This window comes from Lathyrus oleraceus, chromosome 4, assembly GCF_024323335.1.
Source record: "Lathyrus oleraceus cultivar Zhongwan6 chromosome 4, CAAS_Psat_ZW6_1.0, whole genome shotgun sequence".
NCBI lineage: Eukaryota > Viridiplantae > Streptophyta > Magnoliopsida > Fabales > Fabaceae > Lathyrus > Lathyrus oleraceus.
The window spans coordinates 404,488,785-404,509,576 of record NC_066582.1 but is presented as its reverse complement, the minus strand read 5'-3'; positions in this window follow the sequence as shown (position 1 = coordinate 404,509,576).

Below are 20,792 nucleotides of genomic sequence, written 5' to 3'. Positions count from 1 at the left end.
AAACACCTCTAACAACATCTTGAGATCAATCCTTGATAAGGAAAAATTGTCTGGGACAAATTTTCTGGATTGACACCGAAACCTGAGGATTGTCCTCAAACATAATAGAAAGCTGTATGTCTTGGAGACACCTGTTCCTGAAGAGGAACCTCCTAGTTCTGCACCTAAGGCAGAAAGAGATGCTTATAAGAAGCATGTCGATGATGCCAATGAAACTGCTTGTCTCATGCTGGATGTCATGAACTCAGAGTTGCAAAAGCAACATGAGAACATGACAGCGTTCGATATGATCGAACACATGAAGATGCTCTATCAAGAGCAAGCAAGGCATGAGAGGTTTAAAGTTTCAAAAACCCTTTTTTTTAAGGCAAGTTAGCTGAGGGAGCCCCTATAAGTCCCCATGTGCTCAAGATGATTGGGTATATGGAAAAGCTTGAAAGGTTGAGTTTTCCCCTCGGAAAGGAACTTGCGACTGATTTGGTCTTGCAATCGTTGCCAGATAGTTTCAGTCAATTTGTCCTAAATTTCAATATGATTGATATGGACAAATCTCTTCCTGAACTGCTCGCCATGTTGAGAACTGCCGAGCAGAATCTGAAGACAAAAGGGAAGTCCATTCTGATGATCGGAAATGGAAAGAGACAGAACAAAAGGCCCACCAGGCAGGGTGATAAAGGGAAGGGCAAGGAAGTTGCCAAACCCAGACCCACTGTTACTGTTTTGAGGCCTAGTGGAGGCATAACAAAGGCAGGCACCTGCTTCCATTGCGGTAAGACCGGACACTGGAAGAGAAACTGCCCAAAGTACTTGGAAGATGACAAAATCTCCATTCACAGGAAAAGGTGAAAGAGCTAATGATCTTTTGGCCCTCATACATACTGATGTATGTGGACCACTGAACATTCCAGCCAGAGGAGGTTTTCAGTACTTCATTTATCGATGATTTCAGTAGATACAGTTGTGTGTATTTAATGAAACACAAATCAAAGTCCTTTGAAAAGTTCAAGGAATTCAAGAATGAAGTACAAAACCAACTAGGTAAGAATATTAAAACTCTTCGATCAAATCGAGGCGGTGAGTATTCAAGCCTAAAGTTTGATGACCATCTGAAAGAGTGTGGGATCCTATCCCAACTTACTCCTCCTGGAACACCACAATGGAATGGTGTATCTGAGAGAAGAAATCGAACCCTGTTAGACATGGTCCGATCCATGATGAGTCACGCCGATCTTCCAAACTCCATTTGGGGACATGCACTATTGACAGCAGCTTACACACTTAACCGTGTTCCATCCAAAAAGGTTGAGAAGACACCATATGAGATATGGAGTGGTAAGAAACCACATATGTCTTACATGAAGATTTGGGGTTGCGAAGTTTATGTGAAATGACAAGTTTCAACTAAGTTTGAGCCCAAATCTGACAAATGCTTATTTGTGGAGTATCCTAAAGAAAAGGAAGGGTATTACTTCTACAATCCTTCTGAGGGCAAAGTGTTTGTCGCTCGAACTGGAGTTTTCCTAGAAAAGGATTTTATTTCCAAAGGAATCAGTGGGAGGAAAGTAGAACTTGAAGAAATTCAAGAATCACAAATTATCGATACACCTATGGAGGAATTAGAGCAGGAAACACAAGTGATTGTGTAAGAGCAACCTGCTCAAGTAGAACAAGACCGGTGTAGGTCAGGCAGGATACGTCACCTACCTGAGATATATGGATATCTGATCAAGGTGATGTATTACTCATGGATCAAGATGAGCCTGTGACCTACTCATGGAATCTTCGCCTTGATGAAATAGTAAAACTGTATGGATTCATCAAGAACGAAGATGAGCCTTGTGTCTACAAGAAGGTTAGTGGGAGCATGATCGTATTCCTGGTATTATATGTAGATGACATATTACTTATTGGAAACGATATCCCAACCCTGCAACAAGCAAAGTCTTGGGTGGGGAAATGCTTATCTATGAAGGACCTAGGTGAAGCAGCCTATATATTAGGAATCAGAATCTATAGATATAGATCATAAAATGCTTGGCCTAAGTCAGAGTACATAGACAAGGTGCTGAGACGCTTTAATATGAATGATTCCAATGGTTATGTGTTTTGCTGAAATGGTGGCGCTGTGAACTTGAAAAGTTCAAAGCAAGATACAGTTGCTGAATCTACAACCGAGGCCGAGTATATTGCTGCCTCAAGTGCAGCAAAGGAAGCTGTTTGGATCAAAAAGTTCATTAGTGAACTTGGCATAGTCCCTAGCATTGTGGATCCCATTGGTCTCTATTATGATAACAATGGTGCTATCGCATAAGCTAAGGAGCCTAGATCTCACCGACGATCCAAACACATACTTAGGCGTTGTGCGAAAATATGTAAAGTACCTACACTTGACAATATAGTTGACCCACTGACAAAGCCTCTTGCGCAGCAGAAGCATGATGGCCATACTAGATCAATGGGTATGCGGGGTATGCCTGATTGGCTCTAGTGCTAGTGGGAGATTGTTGGTGTAAGCCCTAGAGGCCAATACATTTTGGTACTTGTATCGAATAATAAAAGGCATTCTCTTTATTATGGTTGATTAATAAAGTCCCTGGAATAGATAGTCCGTTTAATGTATTAAGTGTGACTTAATCATGAGAACACATTAAACATAAGGACACTATTCCTAAAGTATCCATAGTCGAGCTTTAGTGTGAAGTGGGATAACATTAAAGCATTAAGACTATTATGTTTGTAGACTGATGATCACATCTCATGGATCATGGATAAAGAGTTATCGAGTCTTAAACATAGGTATGAATATTAGGAGTAATATTTATACCGGATTGACCCGCTATGAGAATACTATATAGAAAGTTATGCAAGGTGTCATAAGTTATTCTCATGGTGATAATAGTGTATTCCACTCTTCGACCTGAAACCACTATGGATCCTAGATGTAGAGTCGAGTGCTTTATTGCTGATCCAACGTTATCCGTAACTGGATAACCATAAAGACAGTTGATGGGTACTCCACAAAGCATGCTGAGGGACATGAGTGACCTAGATGGAATTTGCCCATCCTGCATAACAGGATAAATGTCTATGGGCCCAATATTGAACTGGACAAGGATGACACGGTCTATGCCTTGTGTTCAATATAGACATAAGGGCAAAAGGGTAATTATACACATAATTATTATCACAGATGGTTTTGTCAGATCACATGACATTTTCGTGTCTTGGGTAGCAGTGATGTGTTGCTAGATACCGCTCACTGTTTATTATATTAAATGTGTGATTTAATATAATTGCCAACGTCACGAAAACCTACAGGGTCACACACAAAGGACGGATTGATGAGAGATAGAGTAACTAAGGAATACCGTAAGGTACGGTGCCCTTAAGTGAATTATAGAACATCGTAAGGTATGGTGTACTTGAGTAGAATACGAAATATGGTAAGGTACCATGGGCTTAAGTGATTTTGGGCATATTATAAGATATGGGCCAAAATACACTTAAGTGGGCTTTTAGCTTGAAGCCCACACAAGTGGTTCTATAAATAGAACCCTTGTGCAGAAGCAAAAATTTTGCGGTTGCATTCTTTTCGTTTTCACTCTCTCTCTCTCACTCAAAGCCTTCATTCGTACCAGCTAGCACTGAGATTGAAGGAAACCGTTCGTGTGGACTGAGTAGAGACGTTGTCATCGTTCAACGTTCGTGATCGTTTCGTGGATCTGCATCAAAGGGTTTTGATCGTCACAAGAGATCTGCACCAAAGGTTTCAACCGTCACAAGAGGTAAATACTCTATCACTGATCATGACCATTCGTAAGGATCTCTAAAGGAGAAAAATTTTAATTTCCGCTGCGCTTTGGGTCGCAAATTCTCCTTCAGTGACTCCTCTGTGTATGATACCAGGTGACGTCCCAGGCCCCTCTTCCATGGATGGAACTAAGCAAGGTAACATTCCTGAAAAATCTCCTGATAAAGAGGACATGCAATTTACTGATCGCACCATAAGAAACCTAGTTAGTAGGATTCTGAATGAAGAACATGGAGTCAAGGATATTTTTAACCCTCTGTCCAGAAGGGACCTCTCTCCTGAGCTGGAAACCCAAGCTGAGAAAGATGATGACTCATCTAAGACAGAAAAGGAAGTAGCTGCTGAGGGATTATGTTCTCTTGGGAAAAATTTATCTAGCAAGAAACCAGCTAGCATGTCTCCTGATACTGCTAAGGATAATATTGATTTAGAGGAAGAAAGCTCAGAGGAAGAGGAGGACACTTTAGTTCACCATGTGAAACCAAGTGCTGCTAGGAAATTAGAGACTAGGAAAGGAAAATCCGTGGCTGAAATAATGGCATCCAGGACTAGGAAGAAGACTGCTGGAGTAGGACCCTCCAAATCATGGAGCAAGGTTGAGATTAAGAAGAGGAAAGAAAGTAAGAGTTCTGACTCTGATGAGGATGTCGAAGACGATGTTCCAGACATCTCCCCTGCAAAAAGGCAGTCTGTTAAGAAGTGTCCAAGCAAAGCTGCAACTGTACATTTAGACAACATCTCTTTTCACTTAGAAGACGGTGTTGCTAAATGGAAGTTTGTCATTCAGAGGAGGGCAGCGGTTGAGAGAGAGCTGGGAAAAGAGGCTGCTGAAGTAAAGGAAGTCATGGATTTAATCAAGAATGCTGGATTGATGAAGACTGTGGTTGCTCTGCCCCAATGCTATGAGGGGTTGGTAAAAGAATTTGTTGTGAATATTTCTGAGGAGATTTCTGAAAGGAGCAACAGGGAGTTTTGCAAAGTTTTTGTAAGAGGTAGGTGTGTGAGATTCTCATCAACCATCATCAATAAGTTCCTAGGGAGAGGAACTGATGGAGGAGTGGATCTAGAGACTACAGACAATGAGGTCTGTAGGATTATTACAATTGGCCAAGTTAAGGAATGGCCTAGTAGGAATCACCTATCAGCCAGCAAGCTAACTGTCAAATATGCCATCTTGCACAAGATTGGTTCAGCTAATTGGGTGCCTACTAATCATATCTCTACCATCTCCATTAGTCTTGGAAGAATCATTCATGCAATTGGAACCAGGATTAACTATGATTTTGGAAAGTTTATGTTTGACCAAATTATCAGACATGCCACCACAAATGCTGTGAAGCTGCCCATTTCCTTCCCATTCATCATTTGTGGCATTATCTTGAGTCAACAACCAGTCATACTCAATGCAAATGACATTCCAAGCAGAAGAAAGCCCCCACTATCCATTCATTATAAGCTGTTTGAGGGAAGTCATGTCAATGATATTGTCATGACATCTGCCAGAAAGGAGCCTGCATCTCAAGGGAGTTTAATTGATCAGTTGAAGGAAACCTGCAAAGAACTGGAGAATGGTATTAGGGTTGCCAAGGCAAGAAAAGAATCTCTGGAAGTTCTTATCAGGAGCCTAGAAAAGGAAGAAATGGAAAAGGACGGTGAAGATTCAGATACAAATACCTCAAGAGAGAGATCAAAAGCTCAAACCAGTGGCAGCTCTAAAAGCTCTGAAGGCTCTGTAGGTGAAGGTGATACTTCTTCCTCTGATTGATGGTTTCCCCTTTTGTGTTGTAGACTGAAGTTTGGGGGAGGTGTGCTGGGAAGATTGGTGTTTTGGAAGCTGTTATGTTGTTTGAAGGCTGAAGTTTTATGTGTAATTTATGGCAGTCCTCATTGATGCCTGTTTTTAATATTTTGGGCTCTTAATGAGTTCCTTGGATTTGTTCATTATCTCAGCTATCACAGCTGTGTATAATGATGGTTTGTACTGCTTAACTGTTATGTTTTAACATGTTTAATGTTATAACATCTGTCCTAACATTCTCTGATAGACTAATTGACATTTATTTTGTATAATTGGTCACCTTTGGTCAATTTTGACTAAAAAGGGGGAGAAGTTTTAGTGTGGAATGTGGAAGCAGTTGTGGAGTTGTGAGTTGTATGTAGCTGAACTGAAGGACAACTATTATTGAAGGAAGTGCACAGGTGTTAAAACATAATGTTGTTCTGTTTACAGATGTCAAAGGGGGATGTCTGATGTGGTGCACATGTGTTGATGTTAAAGCAGATGTCAGAATGACATTCTGGCTGTTACATGTTGTTATGGAGATAAATGCACAGATTTAGGGGGAGAAGAAGTACCCTTGTGCATTTGTGTGTCTTACTAGTTGCATCCATAACTAGTAATTCTGTTTTTGTTGCACATATTTAGGGGGAGGAGAAGTACCCTTGTGCATGTGTGTATTACTAGTAACTAGCTAGTAATTGTGTTGCTTCCGCTGCTGTTTAAACTACTGTTATGTTGTTTAACTGCTGATAGTTTACCTTGTGAACAAAAAGGACAGATATATGTTTTAGCCAAAATTTTCCAAAGGGGGAGTTTGTTGATTCTTAGTATTGGCAGCAATTTTGGTAAAACAAAGAGTGTTCACAAGATGTTATGTGTGATGTCTTAACATAAGATATCCTATGTACCAGCTGGAGTTCAAGAACATGTTCATGCAGGATTGTTTCAGAATGTCATACACAAGGTCATGGCATCTGATATGATTGTACCTGTTGGAGCTTAAATGAAAGACATGTTCATGCAAGATTGTTTCAGAATGTCATACACAAGGTCATGGCATCTGATATGGTTGTACCTGCTGGAAGTTATAAAAGGAATTATTGATTTATGCAGGATTTTTCCAGGATGTCAGACCCGATGTCATGACATCCTGTACACAAAACATTCAATGTGAATGTCTGGTGTTTTGTGATTGCACAATTAATGGCAATTTATCTATGATTGAAGATCTGATTAGCTGGCGCATTCAATCATGGATTACAACCTGATTTACTTATTTTCCAAGGAGATCTAACCAGCTGTTATAAAAAGATTTGATTGGAAAATAGATTTAGGGTTTTCAAGATGTCCAAGCCCAACTGAAAGCTTCTATAAAAAGGGACTTAGAAAACCTGTTTTAATACACAACCAATACTGAGCGAAATATAGTGAGAGAGCTAGGGTTTGTGTCTGTTTAGTCGTAAGACTTGTAAGCCATTCAAGTCATCTTTTGATGATTGAATTGGACTGATTTGTGGTTGTAATTTGTCACTCTAAAGCTGTTAAGCAAGAGTGTGTGTCTACTTGATCAAAGCTGTGAAGCAAGATCAAATGTGTGTCTTCTTGATCAAAGCTGTGAAGCAAGATCAAGAGTGTGCCTTCTTGATTGAAACTGTGAAGTAAAATCAAGAGTGTGTTATTGAAAAGTGTTTTCTTTTCCCAAGGGATTGTTGTTTAAGATCACATGTGTGATTGTAGGGAAGTGAGTGGATTCTCATATCTAAGAGTGCTTAGGTAGAAATTGCACGGGTAGAGATTAGGTGAGAAAGACTGTAACTTGTTGAAGTGTACGGAGAGTCTTTGAACTGATTCTATTTTAGTGAATTTCCTTCCTGGCTTGGTAGCCCCCAGATGTAGGTGAGTTGGACCGAACTGGGTTAACAATTGCTTGTGTATCTTCTTGCATTACTATTCTCTATCTTTATTCTGTTTGCATTACTCAGATATTAGTGTCGTGACATTACCTTCGACATCTCATATCTGATACCAGAATTTCAATATATATATATATATATATATATATATATGTTACTTGTATACTAAGTAACTAACCTAACAAACCCTAACCCTAACTAACTCGGCCTTGGGCTACAACTTGGATTATATCACAACTTACCCCCTTATAATCCAAGTTGTCAAACACAAATTAATCATAGTTGATATGAACTATTCCTAATTTCTTTCTCAAAGTTAGGAATTTGTCAATCTTCGTTCCTTTGGTGAAAATTTCATCCATTTGTGCTTCACTCGAGCAATTCCTCACTTCAAGTTCGCCCTGATTTACCTACACCCTTAGAAAATGAGACCTAGCCACAATGTGCATACTCCTTCCATGCAGAGTTGGATTCTTTGCAAGATTAATGGTTGACTTGTTGTTGATCTGCAACACTAGAGGTTTCTTCACTTCAACCTCCATATCTTCCAACACATATCTGATCCGGATTTCTTGACAAGTATCATAAGATCCTGCGAAATATTCAGCCTCACATGACGATAATGCCATCACATGTTCCTTTCTCGAGCACCATTAGATCGGGGCACCAAATACTTGAAAGAAGTATTCAATTATGCTTCTTCGATATTCCTTGTGTCCACACCAATCATCATATGAATAGAAATTATTCACATCTTATTTGCCTTCAGAATCTCGTCGAAATAAAATTCCATAGTTTGTCGATCCTTTTAAGTATCTCAGGATTCTTCTTGCAGCCTTCATGTGCGACACCTTTTGTGCATTCATGTATTTGCTCACTAATCTGACTGAGAAACCTATATTAGATCGACTATTGCACACATATCTCAGAGATCCAAAAATTTGTTTGAACAAAGTGACATCGACTTTGTCTTCCTCTCCATGTTTCTCCATCTTCAATATTGGTTCGACAGGTGAAGATGCATGATTCGAGTCTTCCGTCATTAATATTTTGAGTATCTCTTTAACATACTTTCTTTGATGTAGCACCATACCTTGCTTCGACATTTTAAATTACATGCCTAAGAAATATGATAACTTTCTCAGATCCGACATTTCAAATTCCTTATTCACCAGCTCTTTGAACTTTAACAAGTTCTCCAAGCTATTTCCAGTTACTAGCAAGTCATTCACATATAAGCAAATGATTATTATATCTTGTGGCACAACCTGAACATAAATAACATACTTAGACTTGCATTTGATGAACCCCAATTCGACTAAGTATGAGTCGATCTTCTTGTTTCATGCCTTAGGTGCCTGCTTGAGACCATATAGGGCTTTGCACAACTTGTACACTTTCCTCGCTTCCTCCTATATCATAAACCCAAGAGGTTGTGTGACATACATAACTTCATCTAGGGAACCACCAGTTGGACAGTTTCCAATCTTGCTACTGGTGCATATACTTCACAGTAGTTGAGTCTTGCTCTCTGAAGAAATCCTCCAGCTAATAATCTTGCATTATGTCTTGCTATTGACCCATAGGGATTATACTTCAACTTGAATACCCACTTTACTTTGATAACTTTTGTATATGTTGGCAATTCGACTAGCTCCCATGTATTGTTTCTTTCAATTGCTTGTAACTCTTCGACCATAAGTGACTTCCATTATTTAATCTTTAAAGCCTCGTTATAGTTGATTGGTTCAACACCTGCAATTAAAACAAAATGAACTAATTCTACATATGTTGTGACTTAATCATCACCAACAACTTCATAGTCTTGAAGCCTTGCTAGGAGTACTCTGGTTCTTTGAGGTCTTTGGCTTGGGCTAGCCACACCCTTTTCAATTTCGATTGTGTCTGGAATATCAGCAACTACTTCGACTTCGACAATGACTAGAACATTATCAACTGGAATTTCTTCGTGCTTACTACTTTTTTCATCAACTTCATAGCCCATCAATGGCTTGTTAGCCGCGTCACCTGAGTTCCAATCCCATGCAGAATTTTCATCAATCACAATGTCTCGACTCATCACGATCTTATTATTCATTGTATTGAATAGCCTGTAAGCTCTAGTCTTATGATATCCTACCAGAATCATTGGTTCACTTTTATCATCAAGCTTCCTTCTTCTTGAATCAGGAACATGCTTGTAGAAAATAGAGCCAAACACCTTCAGATGAGTCATTAATGGTCATTTGCCACTCCATACTTCTTCAGGAACCTTGTTCTTCTGCTTCTTGGTAGGGCACCTATTTAGAATATAAACAACAGTGGTGACAACTTCACCCCATAAGAATTTTGGAAAACTCTTTTGCTTCGGCATGCATCTCTCCATATCCAATATGGTCATGTTTCTTATTTCTTCTATTCCATTATGTTGAGGTGTGTAAGGAGCAATTATGTCATGATCAGTACCATGTTCTACATAGAACTCTTCAAGTATATTAGATGTGTATTCGCTACCTTCATTTGTTCGTAGAACCTTGATCTTCTTTTCACTAAGGTTTTCTACAAGCATCTTGAATATCTTAAAGATTTCAAATACTTCATCCTTTCACTTGACCACGTAGATCCAAAGCTTTTAACTATACTCATCGATAAATGAGACAAAATACTTGTTTCCACCAATGCTATGATACTCAAACGAGCCAAGTACATCTGAATGTACTACTTCTAGTATACAAGAGGACCTCATTTGCATAGTAGAAATAAAATACTTTTTGGATTGCTTCCCTACTAAGCAATCTTCACATAGTTTGTCGGGCATCTCATGACAAGGTATACGAGTTAACATATCTTTAGAAATAAGTTAATTGAAGTACCCAAAATTCAAGTGGCCAAACCTAAAATACCACAACCAACTACTCTTGTGGTCGACAACCGTGTAATACCCTAATTTTCATCCCTAAGATCCCTTATCATTTGTATAATTTTCACAAGATCAAGGTCATCAAATACTTTTGTGTATGTCCTTATGCTTTGCTAACCCTACAACATTACAAAAAAATATATATGTCTTGCTTTGCTTTGTTTACAAGTTAGGGTTTGGGCATCAAGAAGTACAAGGGATGGATCAATCAAGGCTTAGTGGTATCATAGATATATCAAGGTGACCAATAGTCTCCCTCCATCAACAATCAAAGTTTGTACTCACCTCAATTCAAGTTCATCAAGCCACAACTCATCTGACACTCAAAATTAGGGTTTTGGTCAAAGTCAGCTTAATGTTGGCTCTTTGACCAAAGCATGATTCTATGGATTGAGGAATGATCCAAGGTATTCAAATGTGCACTCATAACCCACTCATAAAATTCATAGGGCTCAAGAGATTAGGTTCATAAGTAGATGAAAGTTTGGACACAACTGATGAAAAAGTCAACAAATGCTTAAAGTTAAAGTTTGACTTTTAAGATTTTTGGTCAATTATGGACTTTTCAAGTCAAGTATTATGAAAATATGATCATTTAAGTCATTTGATCAAGTTTATTCAAGAAAGTCAAGGTTACTTGCAAAAAGGGCAAAGATGGAGAATTTGAAAATTTTTACTAAGTCCCTAAAAAACATGTCCAAGTACCCAACTTTCCAAGGCCATAACTTATGATCCAAGCCACCATTTTCTTTGTTCCAACGATCATATTAAAGACCTTGATTCATACTTCAACTTTGTCCTATGTGATAAAACCTCAAAAAATGCACGAATAAGGAGATATGGGGCCATGTAGTGGATGATTCATTTGTTTGTCAAGTGATAAAACACTTGGTGAAATTTTCAGCATGCTGACCTAGTCAAGTGACCAACTTTATGACAATGTTTCACCAAGATCCCGACTTATTCAAGAAAAGTGATCAACATGAAAGTTGTAGATCATGATTCCATATTTCCAAAATTTCAAAGATCAAGAAATTCTCATGCTCGAGCTAAGAGAATCGAATTTGGGAAGACAACCTCATGGAATGGTTCATAAGTCAAATTCCAAGTCAAAGTACACTACAAATCCAAACAAATCCACAAGTACATGTACTTCTTGCTTCTAAATATCACTCTAATAAGAAGGTCACACACACTTTTAAGCCATTATCCAAGCAACCAAGCCATTACACAATGAATCATTCCATTTTTGGCATAAAGGTTACACTTCCATTTGTGTAAAGTGGCTTTAACCCAACATTAAGTACCATTGAGCTCCCAAATGGCTTTGGCTCTGATACATACCAACTCTAAACAGAAACTCCACTCCTACACTTCAGACAAAGCTCAATAAAACACTCCAATCCCCCCATACTTTTGCCATGCTTCCCACTTGGTGTTTTGTGCAAGAACCAACCAAGCAAGCAAACCAGTGCAAGGCACAATTATTTTATGATATTTAAGGCTTCTTGAACCCTCAAGGATCCCTATAAATAGAGGACAAAGCCTCATCTATCCATACACCAAGCTTTCTAAGAAAAACTCCATTCTTGAGAGTTTTTCAACCTTAACCTCCATTCTCTCATTTGGCTTGTGCATTTTGCAAACCAAAGGTTCCAATCATCTTCTGGGAACTCATAAGATTTAGGAGAGGAATCAAACAATAGCTGGAAGCATTGTTGAAGAGGCATTAGACCTTGCTCCAATAGGTATATTCTTGCACTTTGAAACTCATCATACATACGTCATTTCATTTTGATTTCTGAAGCAAATATGTAGCATTTATTATGTTAAGAAGGATCATTAGCTTACATGTTATTTATATTGTTGTTTATGTGAAATTATGTTGCATGAAACCTAAAGTTTCAGTTCTGGTTTTTGCCTTCGTGCATATCCATCTTTGAGTATTAGCCAAAACCTATGGTACCATTGTGTTCCTTGCATTTTTCTATGCGATTTTGATCTTTATTTCATGAAAAATGGTTGAGGAATGAGAGAGATATGATTGATGGAAGATTAGAAAAATAGTGGGAAAAAGAAAGCGAAAATGAGAGAGAGAGGTTGAAGATGATGCTGAATTGGCATTGGAAAAAGTCCATGGAACCCCAAGGACGTGGGTTCGAACCTAGCCAGCGTAATGTTTATTTTTTCTCATTTGTTAAATGTTCATTTTTCTTCATAACTTCAAAAAACCCATAACTTCTTGATCCCTTAACCTTTCTGACCCATTCTTTTTGCCATGTGTTCATAAGAATGTCTCTTTTATGACTGTAAGACCCCAATTTTGGGCCCTAAGATCCCTCATTGCCCATATCATTCATATCATGGCCTCAAGGATCAATGCATGCCTTTGCTTTCCTCTTAGTGGATAGATTGCCTTGTGGGTTGTTTCTTGATCACCAAGCATACTTTGCATTTGTATATCTTTGCTTTCATATGTTTGTCATCCAAAAAGTACAAAAATATTGTCAGTCTAACCTTGTTGATTGCAGATGAAGCAATTAGGTCAAAATCAGTCAACAGTCAGTCAAAGCAATGGATGGTGGCCATTCTTGCAGAATTTGGGCACCATGATCAATAATCAAGAGTTCATATATCTTGTGACATCATTTGAAGTCAAGTCCTCAAGGAATTAGGGTTTGGAATTCATCAGAAGTGCATCAGTCATCCAAAACCCTAGAAAAGTCAAACTTGGTCAACTGATGATTTAATCAGTGATTTGATGGATAGAATTGATTTGAAGGAGCTCATTCATGCTTATATAAGTCTCATCTATCATGTCCAACCTCATCATGGAAGAAAATCAAGTAGAATCAGAAATTTTCCAGAAATAGAAAGTGGACCTGTAATTTCAACTGCCAAAAATGGAAACTTCTTGATCTTAAACTTACATCATGATACGAGCTCCAAATGAATTTTTGCCCAACATGAAAGTTGAAGATCTTGTTCTCCCATTTTCAAAAAGTCCAAGAACTCCCAAATCCCATGTGTGGTTGTCAAGATATGATCAAATCATTTTCACCAATTTTTTGAACTTCAAAGAGCCATATCTCTCAAACCATAAGGCCAAATTTGGTGGGGTTTTTTCCTACACACCACATTTTTCATCCTCTTTCCAAAAATATACATTTCATACACCAAAACCCTACCAATCAAAATGGCATTTTTGGACCTTTTTCATTTAAATTCAAAGTTTGACCAAACTTTGACTTTTTGATTCTTTGACTTTTTCTTGATTTGGCCAATTGGGAAATGTTTCATATGTCATTTGTGATTTGCTCCAAGCCATAAACCATGTTCATATCACCATTATACCATAATTTTGGCAAGAGATGCAAAATGGTCAAAATGTGCAAATTGGTTTCATTCAAATAAGGCAAGCTAGCAATTCAAGTACAGATTAAAAACAGCAAAAACTTGGTCTATTTGCAGCCTGTAGCAGGCCCAATTCGTAGCAGCACACACCCTCCATATCCACTTTGGTACATACTTAGCAAAATGCAAATCATGTCACAAAAGTTAATCAAACTTAGCATTCCTTAAACCAGCTCTAAACAGGCGTATAAAAGCAATTTTGCTGACAGAATAAACCCTAGAGACAAAAAGCTACAGCCTCCATTGCACAGAAAAACTTCTTTCCTCTCATCTGTCATTTTGGGTTCGATTAGCATTTTTCTGCCAAGACTCCAAGAACTCAAGCAGCCTTTGCTTATTCCATGACTTAGTCACCATCTAGAACCCTGCTGCAGCAACATTTACCAGCTGAAAATCATCTTGAGTTCTGTTTTTTCCAAATATACAAACATGACAAATCGAGTGTTGAGGGTTTCCAAGCATCAGTGAGCTAAAGAACTTCAAGCATCAATCATTTGGGACCATCATCTTCATCTGTTTCAGGCTTATACTACCAAAACAGTACTGCATCACGAATTTCCTCAAAACAGGTAAGATAATCGACCTCCTCCTTTTACCATGCCATAATGTGTCTATGAAAGGTCCTTATATGCTGGTTTCAATGCACTTTGTTTCATTTAAAATGATGCTCTCATGATGGAGAAATCTGAACTTTCATTTTTATGACCAAACATGTTTTCCATCGATTTGGCTTGGCTATGATGATTTAGTGAAAAGTGATGATTTATTCTTGTTGCTTGATGTTTATGGATGATATTAGAAGGCTTGGTTTTCGATTTCTGGGCATATTGAAAATTCAAGTTGCATGATGATGATGAATACTGTTGCTGTTTTGAAACCCTTTACTTTTTCCAAAAATCCAGCTCATTGTATGTTGTTTGCTGTTTGTTAAATGAGCATCATGAGTGTGTGTTGCCATGTGGTTTCCATGATGTTGTTTGATTTCGACATGATGATGAAGCTGAATGATGAAATACTGCTGCTGTTTAAAACCTATGCCCTGCCCGGATTTCCCATGTTTTGATGTTGGCTGATGCTGCTTAATGTTGATGTTCCATGGCCACACTTGTTTGTTGATGTTATTGCTTATGGTTTGATGATGAACATTGAATGGAATATGCTCTGCTGCTGTTTTGAACTTCCCCAGAAAATCCACATGTTCTGTGTTTGCTGCATTTTGTCGTGGTTGTTTGATTGTTGCATGATGGTTGTGATACGTGTTGCTGTTCATTTATTGTTGTTTTGATCGATTGATGAAGCTGAAACATGAATGCCATGCTGTGTTAGAAACCCTAGGGTTTATGATAAACCCAGATTTTGAGTCCATTGGCCAGATCACTGTTTCATTGGCTGAGGACCAATGAAAACATTTCCTTTCCTCTGCCCAAAACGCAGAGTTTTAATTAGTGAGCTCAGAATTACACAATTGCCATCGGTTGACTTTGTTTGACCACTTGCCATGCTTATTTGCTCATATTTCATCCAAATGTTCATCAACTTCCATAATTCCTTTTTAATTCATTTTAACTCCAAAAATTGTGGGATTTTTTGCATTAAACTCATGAAGGTGTCCTCTATTTTATTGTGAATTTTAATTAATTTTCCATGTTCTGGATTTTAAGTGATAAATGATTTTTCAACATGTATGCCAAAATGACACCCTTTGCCATTTCAAATGTGAAATACTCATGTCATATCTTTTGAGCCTGAAATTTTTTGTGGTGAAACTAGACACATTGACCTTCATTTCCATATAAGGTTTGTGCATTTATCATTTGTGGATTGAGAGTTATGATTTTCTGAAGTTATGTGTTACATTTGGTGCTATACCATGATCATGTATTTTCCCAATTTTTGTTCACATGCTTCCTCTTATCCAATTGACCTCAAATTTTGCATGAATCATATATCACATGTCTAGTTTGTGTATGAATTTTCTTGGAATTAATCTTGCTGTTTTCCATTTGATTGAGAATTTTCTTCCATACTTGGTCATTTGTTGACTTTTTGTGCTATGCCTTGCCAAATCTTTTGTGAAATTCTCAAATCTTATTGTATGACCATGAAATTTCATATGTGATAACTAGACATCTTGAGCTTTGCATTGGTGTTAATCTCATTCATTTCTCTTCTGTTTTCAAATTGATATGATTTTTTGAAGTTGACCCATGCTTGTTGACTTTCACCATGCTTACTTGAATTTGGTTTGACTTCATGATTTTATTTGACTGCCTTCCTCTCATCCAAATGCCATGAAATTTTACATGTCTACCATGTTAGATGTTAGGATTGAGTGTGATTTATTTCATGATTTTTGAGATTGTTTGAGTTGACTTTTGAATGAAGTCTTTGCTATTGACTTTTGTATGTTTCTCTTGCCATGCTTTGCATCCTCTTGCATATGAAATGACCATGATGCATGATATAATTATGAATCCAATTGAGAATGCTTCTTGAATGTTTAGACTTGGTTTGGGTTGACTTTTCCTTGCTGCCTTGACTTTTTCTTTCATCTTTGACCCTAGGCTAGTCCTAGTGGTCTTTTAAGCTTATGTTGAGTTCATCTGTTTCAGGTTAAGCACCAATGCCTTGAGGATCATTCAAATGTGTTCTAGTTTGATTGTTTAATGTGCTAACACTTGTTTTGTAGGTTGACTCATGTAACTTGAGTCTTTGTGCCGTGCACAATTGGTCCCTCTGTGGTTGACTATTGGGTTATTTCCTTTTGATTTTGACTGTTGAACTGTTTGCTAATAAGTTTGACTTTTTCAGGTACTTTAGTCGCTTAAGTTCTCTGAACTTGCTTGCTTTGCTATTTAGCATTTGCTTTGAGGTATAAACCTTTCTTCTTCATGTAGTCTGGAGACCCGGTCTGTTATTTGACCGGGCAAACTGTCTGAAGTCCTCCTTAAGAGGCAATGCCTGTGTTTGTTTAAATTTGTCCTAAGCAGGAAAAGTCCTTATTTGAGGCAATTGGTGGAAGGTAGGGATAAGCAATCTATCCCCCACTATTCAGTGTGTCCTCTCTTTGCTCCCATTACATGGTGGAAGCATTGAGATAAATACCCAAGATCTAATCGAGTCAATAATGTGGAGAGAGTTCCTACTTTCTGAACTCCCACACTTTCTTTTATGCTCTCTCTGATCTGAGATAGAAGCAATGAGGCACACCCCTCATCTCCTATTCATCTGCTTCACCTTAGCCTCTCAATGGCAAGGTTAAGAGCGACCTTCACCTATTACAGTGGACTTTCAAAGTCAAACCCTCTTGTGTGAGCCCCCATTGTTTGGCTATAGAGTGTGCTGTCTGATATTCATTGATTGACTGATTGCTTCATATGCACTTGTTTGCCTGTATGCTATGCATTTATCATCATCATCAATTGCCATTAGTGCATGATCATATCATTTGTCTGTGTGACTTTTATCATTGTTGTTTGCCCATTGAGGACAATTGTAAGTCCATTGCTTTGGCATTTGCTCCTGTGATATGGAAGGATAGAGTGTAAGACCTCATTGGTCACTCATATCTTCTGTTTAGTTTTGTATGTGAGGATACAGTTATAAGTCCCTGTAAGTTGGCATCTGTTGTCCTGTGATCATAATATGATCTGTTTGATGTTGTATGTGAGGTTGCAGTTATAAGTCCCTGTAAGTTGGCATCTGCTTTCCTGAGATCATAGTTTGTTTATCTGTTTGTGTGAGAGGTTGCAATTATAAGTCCCTGTAAGTTGGCATTTGCATTCCTATGATCATATTGTTGCTTTTGTTCTTGTATGTGAGGATCCATTATAAGTCCCTGTGATGTGGCATTGGATTTCCTGTGAGCATACTGTGAAGTTAACCTAAGTCCAGACAAATTGGCAGTTGACTTCCCTGTCCCATTTCTTATTTTCTTCTGTGGAGATTAATGTAAGACCATTGAGTGGCCTCTGATATCCCATTTTGTTTTAGGAGATTGGTATAAGACCATTGATTGGCATCCGATATCCGCTTTTGCTTGCTTTGCTTGTTTGTTATTATTAATTGCTATTCCAAAGGACACACTTGAATCATCTGCTATATGATTTCAAGAAGTGAACCTTCTAAGAAGTTTTACTTTCCATCTTCATCCATTCATCATTCATTATGTCCTAAACCTTTTCACACATTAGTTTTCAAACTTGACATAAGTGTTGTGCAAACATTTTCATGTTTTCTAACTAAAAACCTGGACTCAAGTCCTTGACCTTTTTTCAAACTCATTTTCATAATACTTCTTTGAATCAATCTTAATCATACTTTGACTTCATTTTCAAAATCATAATCAGTAACTTCACTCATTCACTTGTTTTGGCTTTGTCCATTAATCTTTTCATACATGAGCTATAGGTTTGATTTATCTTAGTGGTTGATGTTAATCTCACCTTCTGTCTTTAGTGATTGAATTGTAAGTCTTCCTTGCCTATTATAGGGTTAACCCCTCCCTGGCAAGTTGAAGCTGTTCTCACATGGTGGACGTTGTTGTTTGAGTAAGGTTGAGTTTTCTCCCGTGGATAACGTAAGATCTAGGGTTTGTGTTTAAAATTGAACCTAACCCACTTTTGGAAAGCTTTTAGCCGAACTACGGCATTCTGATCCTTACCTTTGATGGAAGGTACGTAGGCAACGGGTTCATCCGTTCGAACCCAATAACCCAATAAAAAATGTATATTCTTTTCCCACCATCCCAATCATGTTTGCACAATCTTTATGTCATAACAAATAATAATTTAGCATAACAAGTGTGAAAAGGGCTCCCTAGGAGTACCTAGGACGTAGTGGGTGCCTAACACCTTCCCATTGCGTAATTTACCCCTTACCCAGACTCTCTGATCTTTTTATTAGTTTTCTACGTGTAAAACTTCTTAGGCTTTTGTTCGCTTTTTAGCCAATCCTTTGGATAAATAAAAGTGCGGTGGCGACTCGAAAATTTCATGTATCTCTTAGCTTATGATTTAATCGATAGATCATATAGCGACGAATACACCGCTACAGAAAAGTGGCGACTCTGCCGGGGAATCGAACCCAGAATCTCTGGTTGTATTGCCTACTTTTCACCCTTGTTGTGCTATATTGTTATTCTTTATCTGACATATTTTTGTACAATTTGGGATAACTGTATTGATTGTGATGTGTGAATTGCTTGATATACATTTGCTGTTTGCTTTGGTGATCTGTGAGATGAGTTCTATACCCGAACTCGAGTGCTCTCTAGGATAGGAGAATGGCATAGTCTTGTTGACTGGTGTGGAGTAGTCCTTAGCCAGTTGACTTGCGAGCCCATTCACTTGGTGGAGGTCATGTTGAACTAATAATGTCACACAAGTTATTTGTGGTTAGGCATTATTCTTTCAATCATGTTCCGCAGAAGCCAAGGACCTTAGTTTACCAAACCCATCTTGGCCTATTTTTAGGACCGTAGTGCGGAGGTCGTTCAGATGTCAGTTCTGATACGATTGTTACGCGATACTACACTCATGAGAGTTTCTCTTGAGAATATTCTTGGAATACGAGTATTCGTTCCTCCGATAATATTCGAAAGATGGAACGATGACTATGGGAACCTCTGATAGAACATGTCTGGCAGGTTAAACCCTAGTACACTCCCTTTGGGTGGTTCTTAACCGAGACTCCATGCTCGTGACTCTCAACAAACCCGTGATTCGTGGTTGAGTCGTTCAAACATTGTTAATATCAATGGATCCCGGATCAGGTGTAAAACCTAAAATCCATCAAAGCGGCTGGTTGATATTAAGAATGTCTGAACCGGTTCACGTACCGTTAATATCAATGGAACTTGGGTGTTGATAAGGTGAAAACCTAAATCCACCAAAATGGATGATTGATATTAGGGATACATAGAGCTTTCCCACGACCTTTGTTTGGTGTGCTTTGTTTGATCCTTGAGTGTGTTTGTTGCATTCATACATTCACGCATTCATCCGCATTCATGTCATCAAAAGAGAAAATTTTCAAGGAACTTAAAGGGTTATTTGCAAAATTTTCAGACATGGAAAGACCGAAAAGGTATACAAAGAAGTACAGCTTCAAGCAGCCCGATGTAAAAGAGTTAAGGAATCTGACATCATATGTATTAGATCCCTTGGGTTTCAAGGCTCGCTATGGGAAGCTTCTGCCGTTGCTGACTACTCAGGTGGATGAGGGATTGATGAGCACTCTTGCTCAGTTTTATGATCCGCTCTATCATTGCTTCTTATTTCCGGACTTCCAGTTGCTGCCGACTTTGGAAGAATACTCTCATCTTATTGGGATTCCGATTCTGGATCAAGTGCCGTTCAGTGGCTTAGAGAGTATTCCATCTGCTCGAGAGATTTCTAGCCTGTTGCATATAGATGAAGATCTGATTAGGGCTAATCTTACTACCAAAGGCGGAATTCAAGGTTTCCCTTCCGAGTTCCTCATTGCCCAAGCTACCTTTTATGGGAAGGCCATGAGTGAGGATGCCTTTGAGGCTCTATTCGTATTGCTTATCTATGGATTGGTACTATTCCCCAACTTCGACAAGTTCGTCGACATGAACGCCATTAGGATCTTTTCAGTCCTTAATCCAGTTCCGACCTTGTTGGGTGATGCATATGTCTCCATGCATCTGAGGAATATGAAGAATGGAGGAGTCATTGTCTGCTGTTTACCCCTGCTGTACAAGTGGTTTATTTCGCACTTGCCACAGACAGTGGCTTTCAAGGAGAACAAGGGATGTCTACGGTGGTCTCAGAGACTCATGTCTCTCACCAATGATGATATCACCTGGTATGATCGCGTGTATGATACCGTCCAGATCATTAACTCTTGTGGTGAATTCCCTAATGTGCCTCTTCTTGGTACATGTGGTGGGATCAGCTACAACCCTACGCTTGCACGTCGTCAGCTTGG